We start from the raw sequence: 10694 nt of genomic DNA, 5'->3' as shown, positions 1-10694 counted from the left end.
TGCTGCTCAGCCGAACCGAAAAAGTCTGCCTCTCATTGGTCTCACCCGGCTCCGGAACAACCAATCACAGACCTCCTTTCTAATGCCCCGGAAAGGCGGTGGGAAGAAGAGACAGAGCCTGATTGGCAAGAGTTACTGAGGAGGTAAATTAGAACAAGTGAAGGGGAGGGAGATAAATAAAGGACTTGGGGTCCAGGAAAGACTGAGGCGCCGCAGGAAGAAAATATGGAGAGGGAGCCGTGCAGCTTAGGGGCGGTGTGACTGAGCGGCTAGAAAGGGGTGTGGTTATGGGAAGGTCCTGGCTATGGGAGGGCAGTGATGGGTGTGTTCTGGGAAGAGCGGCTTCCCCTGGGATCTTTTCCTTGACGTACATGAAGGTGCCCTGCCCCTTGTGGAGCATCCTTCCTCTTTACCACCCTCGGTTTTGCCCAGCAGGGGAAAAGCAGCCAGTATTGATTGAGAGGATGCCCGGTGAAGCGCTAAATACTTTTAGAAATATAATTCTAAAGTCAGAGCCGTGGCATGCCTATCATTTTATCATTTTGTAGGTAAGGAAACTATCTCAGGCTCAAGAAAAAAAACTTTAAATGATCAGCTAGCTGCAGCGCTAAAGCCCATGCTCTTAAACATCACCTGTAGAGTACTGTCGGTGTAACCTCCTGCCCTGGATTCGATCCCTAGCGCCCCCCAAAATTACATGAAGATTTTAAACATTTATTTGTTTGACTGACTTGTGGGGGTAGATTCTCATGGAGCTCGGGCTGGCTTCGAACTGAATTCGCTGCCAGGGAAGGCTGGCCTTAACTCCTAATCTTCCTGCCTTCACCTGCTCTGTGCTGAAATTACAGATGTATACTATCAGGCATTGCGGACTTTTTTCTTCTTAAATCTAAGGGGCATGCAGATAGGCACATGCTGTATTCTTCTGGAAGTTGAGGAAGAAGGACTGCATGAGCCCAGAAGGCCTAAACTACCCCGGGGAACACAGTGGGATTAAAAACATTCATAGTAATAAACAGTACAGTTCACTAATTCCTTTGTGTGGTGGTCTGAATGGCTCATATGTTTGAATACTTGGTCCCCGCTTGGTGGGACTGTTTGCAAAGGATTAGGAGGTGTGGCCTTGTTGAGGAGCTGTGTCCCTGGGGATTGGCTTTGGGATTTCAAAAACCCATCCCATTCCCGGTTAGTTCTCCCTCTCTCTGTGCCTCGTTGTGGATAAAGGCATCACCTCTCAGTACTGCTCCAACACCATGCCAGCCTGTCTGCTGCCATGCTCTCTGCCAAAATGGCCATGGATTCTAACCCTCTGAGACTGTAAGCTCCAAATAAATGCTTTCTTTTATAAGTTGTCTTGGTCGTGATGGCTCTTCACAACAGTAGAGAAGTAACTTACAAAACCTTGGGACATTTTTTTTTTGAGCTATTTTATTATTCTTTGGATTTTTTTTTCCTTTGGATTTAGTTTGGGGTTCTTTTGAAATAGAGTTATTCTGCATAGTGCTGGCTGTCCTGGGATTCTTTATGTAGACCAGGCTAGCCCAAACTTAGACCTGCTTACCTTAAAGGGTGTACATCATCCTGCCTAGAATTTTGGGATGTTATTTTAATTTTTTTTTAAATTTATTTATTATGTATACAGTGTTCTGCCTATATATATCACCTACACACCAGAAGAGGGCACCAAACCTTATTATAGATGGTTGTGAGCCACCATGTGGTTGCTGGGAATTGAACTCAGGACCTTTAGGAAGAGCAGCCGATGCTCTTAACCTCTGAGCCATCTCTCAGCCCAAAGCAGAGAATGTTTTGTTTTCTTTTAAGATTTATTATGTATACAATGTTGTGTTTGCATATACACCTGCACGCCAGAAGAAGGTGCCAGATTTCTTTATAGATGGTTGTGAGCCACCATGTGGTTGCTGGGAATTGAACTCAGAACCTCTGGAAAAGCAACCGGTGCTCTTAACCTCTGAGCCATCTCTCCAGCTCCCATTTTAAAATTTCAGAGGCAGGCGTGGAGCCAGTAGAAATGGTTCAGAGAGTTAAGGCACTTGTTGCCAAGATTGATGACCTGAGTTCAATCCCCAGGACCTACATGGTGGAAGAGGAGAAACAACTCCCCAAAAGTTGTCCTCTGATCTCCACACACACACGAGTAAATAAATAAATAAAAGTAATAGAAACGTTAAAGCCAGGTGTGGGAACATATATCTATAATTGCAGCACTTGGGAGGCAGAAGCGGGAAGATTAGGAGCTCAAATTTATTCTTGGCTACATTGGGAGGAGTTCAAACAAAATCAGACTGCAACATGATTCTCAACAAAAAAAAGAAAGAAAGAAAGAAAGCAAACTACCAGAAAATTATTTTAGATAAAGTATGTTATTGTAACTTTAAGTGTTATCATTAAAAATTATATTATCTTTTCACTCCTTATCAAATAAATATCTCTATGCAACAGATAGAGGCTATTAGTGAAAACCACAACCAATCAAAAGGCAGAGAGCAAGGGCTTTATGGCATCCAGCAGACAACACAATCCTGCACCTAAGGCTCAGAGATCATTGCAGAAGAAGAGGAGCAGAAAGACTGTAAGAGCCAGAGAAACAGGAAGTTTGCCGTGAGAACTGTGTCTTTAGAAATGTAAGAGAAATTACACCCATGAAATCTTTTAACATATCCGCCTAAACAAGACCTGAACAACAACACCAGTGGACATGCTGACGGGAAGTTCAAGGGGCCTCAATCCTAGACAACGAAGTTCAGGCAACTAAGGAAGATGTCCTCCCACACACACACATTGATTATCTAACACCAGTGGACGGCCCTGAAATCATATGTATATGTGTGTATATATATATATATATATATGTAGCAATATATGAACTAAGGAGGTTGATGTTGTATTTAGGAATATATATTTATAAACGAAAAAGAGGCCTGAATCTGGGAGAGAGCAGGAGGGGCTTGGAAGGAACACTGGAACATTGTAATTATAATTTCAAAAGATATAAAAATTATTAGCCCAGCACGGTGGTGCATTCCTTTAATTCCAGCACTCTGGCAGCAGAGACAGGTGGATCTCTGTGAGTTTGAAGCCAGCCTGGTGTACAAAGCTAATCCAGGACAGCCAAGGCTACCCAGAGAAATCCTGCCTTGGAAAGCAAAAACAAAACAAAACAAACAAGAAAGCGGGCCAAACAAGCCATGGGAAAGAAGCCAGTAAGCTGCACTCCTCCATGGCCTCTGCATCAGCTCTTACCTTCAGGTCTCGCCCTGTTTGAGCTCCTGTCCTGATTTCCTTTGATAATGAACAGTAATATGGAAGTGTGAGTCAAATAAACCCTTTCCTCCCCAACTTACTTTTGGTTGTGGTGTTTCATCCCAGCAATAGAAACCCTCAGATAACTGGGATCTTGACATATGTAGTCACTAATCTTCTTGGCCTCCTACAGAACAAGTTTCATTATCTCTTTATCACACAGTAGAGAACAACCTCTACTAACAGTTTAGGTGAGGTGGCCACAAGGCCTGTCCACCTAATGTCCATGCTCTTCCACTATATTTTTATAACATTGAATTTGTACTGTTTATTATCTTTACATTTTTATTACATTTAAAAAAATTAATTCTGTGCGCTTGTGGGTACCCTGTGTGAGCATGTGTGTGTGCCATGGCACACTTGTAGAGGTCAGAGGACAACCTTTGGCGGTCACTTTTCTCTATCCACCATGTGTATCATGGGGACTGAACTTAAATCATATAGTTCTATGAAAGGCACATTTGCTCACTGAGCCATCTTGCTGGCCAATATTATTTCTTCTTATTTATATGTTGCCATTTACAAATAATTTTCAAATTTTATTGGGTCCCATGAAGCAGACCCTGTGTTTTTTTTTTTTCTGATGCTAAAAAGCCCGTTTTATAGATTCGCCGTAACAATGAGAGATATGTATATGCAGGAGAGACTGCTATTTCTGTAAAGAAACAGGATGACACAATTTGGGGCTGTTCATACATTCTGAGGTGTTCAGCCTCTCCACAAGAGCTACCACTCCTAGAAGTAGCCTAGGATAGGAGGCCAGAAGAGCTGAAATTGGCTATGATCTAAATACACCTGCAAAAATATTACCTCAGTTGTAAAGGGACAGGGCCAACCAATGTGCCTTTAAAATTCCTTCTACCTCTATTAAGCCCTGTTGTGTCTAAAGACCAGTTTGCTTCTGAAAAACACAGGGGGGAGGGACCATGACTTCCTCTTTTGTTTTTTTTTATGTTTTTTTTTTCTTGTATTATTCATTTACTATTTATACAGTATTCTGCCTGCATGTATGTCAGCAGGGCAGAAGAGGGCCCTAGATCTCACTATAGATGGTTGTGAGCCACCATGTGATTGCTGGGAATTGAACTCAGGACCTCTAGAAGAACAGCCAGTGCTCTTAACCCCTGAGCCATCCCTCCAGCTCTCTTTTTGGATGATTGATAGTGAATAAATGGAGGTAGAGGCAGGAGGACCGGAAGTTAGAGGTCATCCTTCATTACAAGGCAAGTTAGAGTACACAGCCTGAGCTACAGGAAACCCTGTCACAAAACACAAAATATTAGCCAGGCAGTCCTGGCACATGCTTTTAACTCCAGAGCTTGGGAGGCAGACGTGAGCGTGTCTCTGTGAGTTAGAAGTCAGCCAGGTCTACGGAGTGAATTCCAGGACAGCCAAGACACAGAGAAAGTCTCTGATGAAAGGAAGAAGATAAAAAGGAGGAGGAGGAGGAAAAACCAACCAACCAACCAAACAAACAAAAAACCCACAGAAAGTTAAGAAGTAAAGAAAAGGTATGACAGTAGCTGGTGCTTTTTGTAGCACGATGGCGATAGGGCTGAACATGAAGTGCTGTGTAACTGATCTCACCTTCTGGGTGAGTGAGTAGATGGGCAAGGACATTGAGGTCAGTGAGACTTAAATATAAAGGCAGGACATAGTGCTGTACGCCTTTAATCGCAGCACTCAACAGGCAGGAGCCAGTGGGCCAGGAGAGCTCAAGGTCAGTTAGGAATTCAAAGGGAGAACCTGTCTTTAAAAAAAGAAAGAAGGAAAGGAAAATGTTTTCAATGAGTTCTAAACTCATTCCTATAAAGTGACAGAATACAAAAATTCTTTAAATGGAACAGAATGGAAGAAAGAACAAATGCAGAAAAAGAAAAAAAAAAAAAGAAAAAAAGGCAATGGGAAGAAAGCTGGAGAAAGAAAGACACCAAGACTGGAAAATTGCCAGCAGCTAAGAGTGCTTGTTCTTGCAGAGGACCGGGTTTGGTTCCCAGCACCCACCTGGCGACTCACGCCAGGTCCTCGTCCAAGCTTTTCAAGCCACATGTTGCTTCACTGAGCATTCTGAGGCTGTATGCCCCGGGAAAAATACTCGTGCGGTCCCCTGCTGTCCCAGATGGAGCCGGCAGATGGAGCTCTTGCCTTCATCCCTCCCGCTCTTCAGCCTGCTGGATTAGAGAGGCTTTAGCTCAAAAGTCATCTGGCTCAAGAGACCAGAAAACCAATGCACAATGGGAACTGGCTGCTACTGGAATGAACTCACTAAATTGAAATTCCAAAAGGAAAGAAAGAACAGGCAATAACTGCTTACCTACTCAAGCTCTCCAGATAAACAGATGAAAAAGATGAATTTACATTGAAGGACATTCCTTTATTGAGAAAGATAATAAATGAACCATCAAATAAGGAACGTTTTAGTAAAAATAGTTATAGGCCAGGTTTGATGGCTCTTTTCTAAACTCCTCACATTCTGGGAGCTTAAGCAGGCTGTAAACTAGACGCTGGGTTCTATAGTGAGTTTCAGATGGACTTGGGTACAGAGTGAGAGCCTGTCTCACAAACAAAAACAAGCCCAGTGTGGTGACATGCGATTGTAACCCCTGTGCTCAGGATGTGGAGGCAGGAGTTTAAGCTCTTCCGAAACAAAACCAAACCAGTCATGGCCCAGTGGTGCATGCCTGTAATCCCAGCACTCTGGGAGAGGCAGAGGCAGGTGGATCTTTGTGAGTTCAAGGTCAGCCTGATCTACAAAGTGAGTCCAGAACAGCTACAGAAAGAAACCCTGTCTCGAAACACAAAGCAAAGCAAAACAAAACAAAACCAAAACAGTTATGATAAATGCATGGAGGGAAAAGCTCCTAGGAAGGCCTGTGCTAGGCTGGGAGCAAATCGGTCACAAGTCCTCCCATTCGTGGTTCTGTGGCCCCTTACAGTGTGCTTCTGTATCAAGAGGGAGGTGAGTCTGTATCACTGCCTTTGAATCTCCACTAACTCTGTGACTTGCTCTATCCAAGATTCTACACTGGCAGGGAGTGATGTCACTGGTGAGCCTTGGCCACAGGAGACCATGCAGCAGTAAGTTTGCCCTCTTGCTGCCCTGCAGACACTGCCCCAGGCTAGCCCCCAGCTATGCTGGACATCTATCTGTGCCTGCTTTCCCCACCGTTCTGCCTGAGGCTATGCAGGACCCACCAGCAGGACAACTAGCCGAGATGCAAAAGTGACCTCCGGCATGACTGAGAAAATGGTTGGTTGGGGCAGGTTATCGTGCAGCAACACAACAGGCAGGAGGCCCAAATCTGGCACCAGAAGGTACATCAAGGAGGCGTCCTTGAAGAAATCAGGTTCAAGCAGAGACCTGAAGGATAGGCAGGGGGCAGTCCGGCAGCAGAACCTAACAGTTTGAGTGCCTTGAGCTGAACACGGATCACGTATGTCTGAGGACCCAAGTGGAGACTGCGCAGCGCAAGGCGGTTGGAGGAGACAGAGGAGCCCAACAGTGACTGATGAACGAGGGCTTTGCTCTCTACTCACCGAGTGCCTCCTTCCCCAAGCCAGCTTTTAGGTTTTACCGCACTCTGGCACGTCAACAGGCTGTGTTAAACACATGGGCTTCCTCCACCGTGTGTGTTGAAGACTTGAAATGCTGGAAATCGAGATCAGCATGAACCTGCTTCCCAGATGCCCGGGCAGGGTTAAGTCACAGTCCTCTGGGGATAAATGGTAAGAGGATGACAAGGCAGCCTGAGCACGGAGAAAAATGTATTTTTAATAGCTGTGGTGACCATCAGAGCTATTATGACCCCATCTTCACTGGTTTAAACTCATACTTAAATGGAAATTTGCTTGAAAAGCCCTTTCTTTGCATAATGGAAAGACAGGCTTGTCCAATTCCATCTCCCCAAGGTAATAGCCCCAGCATGTAATTGGATGCCTCCTTGTCAGTTCTGCTCCTGGGGACTCCCAGCCTGTGTACCTTCCCACTTCCCAGTATCTCTCATTCCTATTAACAAGGTTCCCCTAAAGGATGCCTCACCTCTCAGGTCACTGCTAAGAACTGTAGGAAGGAGAATTGATTGCGCTGACATCACTCTCGGCCCAGCTCTTTCCTCTGTCTAAGCATGTTGTTCCAGGGGGAACTCCCTTGTAGGGGCAACAAGCTGAGCTTGATCAAGCTTCCTGTCAGCCAGGCCAGAGCGCCAGGAAAGCCTACATTCAGGTGTCAAAAGGAAAGAAAGGGGGTCAAGAGATGGCTCTGTACTTAAGGAATGGGGTTCAGGTCTCAGAACACACATGGCAACTCACTATCATTTGTAACTCAAGACCCCAAAAACTTCTTCTGGCCTCCTCAGACACCAGGCGTGCATATGGTACACATAATACATGCAGGTGCACACACATACACATAAAATAAAATAAATCATGTTTGGGTTTTTTGTTTGCTTTTCTCTGGTCTTCTGAGACAGGGCTTTTCTGTGTAGGAACTTGCTCTGTAGAACAGGCCGGACTCAAACTCACAGGGATCTGCCTACCTCTCCTTCCTGTGTGCTGGGATTAAAGGTGTGAGCCAGCACTGCCCAGGAATATTTTTTTTAAATTCCTTTTAAAAAGCAAAGCAAAGGGAGAATGGGTCAGACCCTTCCCTGTTAAGTTTGTTTGTGTTTACCCTGTCACTGCTAGCCCCTACCACAGAGGGAACATTTGTATTATATACAATATAAAGGGAACATTTACTTGCAATCATAAAATAAATGGCCAGGTGTAGTGACACAGATCCCAGCACTCTGAGGGGCAGAGGTAAATTGATCAGCCTCGTCTACATAGCAAGTTCCAGGACAGCCATAGCTGCATAGTGAGACCCTATCTAAAACTTTAAATGAATCATAGGAAACTATAATTTGGAGGCAGGAGGATCAGAACTTTCAGGTCATTCCTGAGTAGCTGATGATAAGAGTAGGCTTTATGAAACTATCTCAAAGAGGAAAACAAAAAACAAAAAAACAACCCTATGGTTTGTCAAAAGGCTGACAAATATCATAAGCAATACAAAGTCAGAGGGACTGGGAATATAGCACAGAGCTGAAACATCCGGCTGTCCTAAGTCCAACGCACAGAACTAAAATACAAAATTAGGAGGTGGCCATAATATTTTTATTAATTGCCTGGTAGACCTTTATAGTACATCGCATCTATGTTTTAGTCTGCTTTTAAAATCTTAATTTTTGCTGAGACGAGAATCAAACTCAGACACTTGGATTTGCACCCCACCCATAAGCTAGACCTCCACCCCTGCTTTTCGTTCCTCCGAGACAGTCTCACTATGTAGCCTAAACGGCCCCTGAACTCAGATCTGCCGGACTTTAAGGCTCTTACCCCCAGTCTGTACTACAGCGGCAAACACACCTATTGGACTCACTCAAAGTGATATGTTGCCTCTCCTATTTTGTTTTACTTTGCTTTAATTCTCAAGAATAGGCTTTAAGAAAAAACCTAGATGGTGCCTGGTCAAAAGGAAACAAAAAGGCAGGAGGGACAAATGGCTGTTGTGTTGGCTATCAGCATGTCAAGCTCATGCTGGCCTCCAGGCTCCCTCAGTTTCCCAAGTACCTGTTACAAATTTCCAAGTCCACGCTAGTAGCATCCTGGTGCTTATCACCTCCTCCCCTCCCCTCAACTTCCCCAGCTCACAGACTTCCTTCCCCGCAGCTGCTCGTTCTCCTTATAGCCAGCCGTTTAGGCTGTATGTACTCTCTGTGTCCCTCTTTCCCCACTTTCTCTGTCTGCCTCTCTCTCTGTTCTGTGGTCTTGTTGGAGGAAGTGTTGTTAGTATTTAGGAACCGGACCACCTTCTGGGTTGCCTAGCAACCTATGATGTCATCGTGTGTCGCCGGCCAGGTGGTCACACCTGGAAGGTGTGGTTACCTCGATCCTTAAAAGGGAACAATCTGCCACGTGGTCCCTCTCTTGGCCTCTTGCCTCTTGCCCTTTCTTGCCTTCAGGCCCTCTCCCCTTTCTCTGTAGTGACCCCCTTTCTCCCCATCACGTCCCACTCTCCCTTCTCTCTCTCTCTCTTCATCTCCATCTAATAAACCTCTTTCATATAAAATTTGTTGTGTGCCTAATGGTCATTATTTAAATTGTCCCCATCAAGTGTGTCACTGTGTAAGTGGACTTTGAGGTCTCCTATGCTCAAGCTATACCCAGTGTAACACACAGTCTTCTGCTGTTCTCGGATCAAGATGTACACTCTCAGCTCCTTCTCCAGAACCATGTCTGTCTGGGTGCCACCATGCTCCCTGCTGTGAGGATAATGGACTAAACCTCTGACTCTGTAAGCAAGCCCCAATGAAATGTTTTCCTCTATAAGAGTTGCCTTCGTCACGGTGTCTCTTCACAGCAATAAAACTCTAAGACACAGGGTCTCACCACGTAGTTTTGGCTGGCCTGGAACTCCCTATATGGATCAAGATGGTTAAGGATGTGTGGAGAGATCTGCCTGCCTCTGCCTTCTGGAATGCTGGTATTGAAGGCGTGTGCTATTACACCCAGTTGGGTTTATGGCACTTTCATAGTAGCAGAGTGAAGAGACTCACCAGTCAAGGTACTTAAAAATATTCTGAAGAAACACTGAGTGTTCAGGCTACATCAAAGCAAAAACAGCTGCTGTAAGCCTCCAGGGCTGTCTGATGACATTCTCAGCCATTGGGTTGGTAGATGCTAGTGGTCTGTTAGCACATTTCAAAAGGATTTACCGCTCAGTCACCAGGATGTAAGATCACACACACAAGGGGACAGTAAACAGCTATTTAGCAGGCCAAGATAAATGAGCTCAGGACCTGTAACATTCCAGGTCCCCACAACTGCAGATGCTCTAATCATTCAGCCAGCCCTGTAGGGTGTTTTGTTTTGTTTGTTCTTAAGATTTATTTATTATGTATACAGTGTTCTGCCTGCATGTACACCTGCCCACCAGAAGAGGGCCCCAGATCTCATTACAGATGGTTGTGAGCTACCATGTAGTTGCTGGGAATTAAACTCAGGACCTTTGGAAGAGCAGCCAGTGCTCTTAACCTCTGAGCCATCTCTCCAGCTCCCCTGCAGGGTGTTTAATACAGGAAAAACTATTTTTCTCGGAACTATAGTTTCCCAGTAGGAGATTCCTGGCCCCTAAGGACGACAGCAGAAGACAGTCCAACCATAATGGCCATAGTAGGCTTGTGGTGCCTCCCTGAGAAGAGAGCAAAGCTTTCACTTGTCCCAAGGTCTAGGCAGGGCAGCTCAGACCCAAATTCTTTACCTGGAGCCATAGAGAAAAGTCATTCATTCAGTTCCATTCCTCCTTCAGCCACTCCCTGACCTGAGCACCT

The sequence above is a fragment of the Meriones unguiculatus genome, chromosome 2 (genome assembly GCF_030254825.1).
Source record: "Meriones unguiculatus strain TT.TT164.6M chromosome 2, Bangor_MerUng_6.1, whole genome shotgun sequence".
NCBI classification, from domain to species: domain Eukaryota; kingdom Metazoa; phylum Chordata; class Mammalia; order Rodentia; family Muridae; genus Meriones; species Meriones unguiculatus.
The sequence above is the reverse complement of the archived record's forward strand: the minus strand, read 5'-3'. Positions refer to the sequence as shown.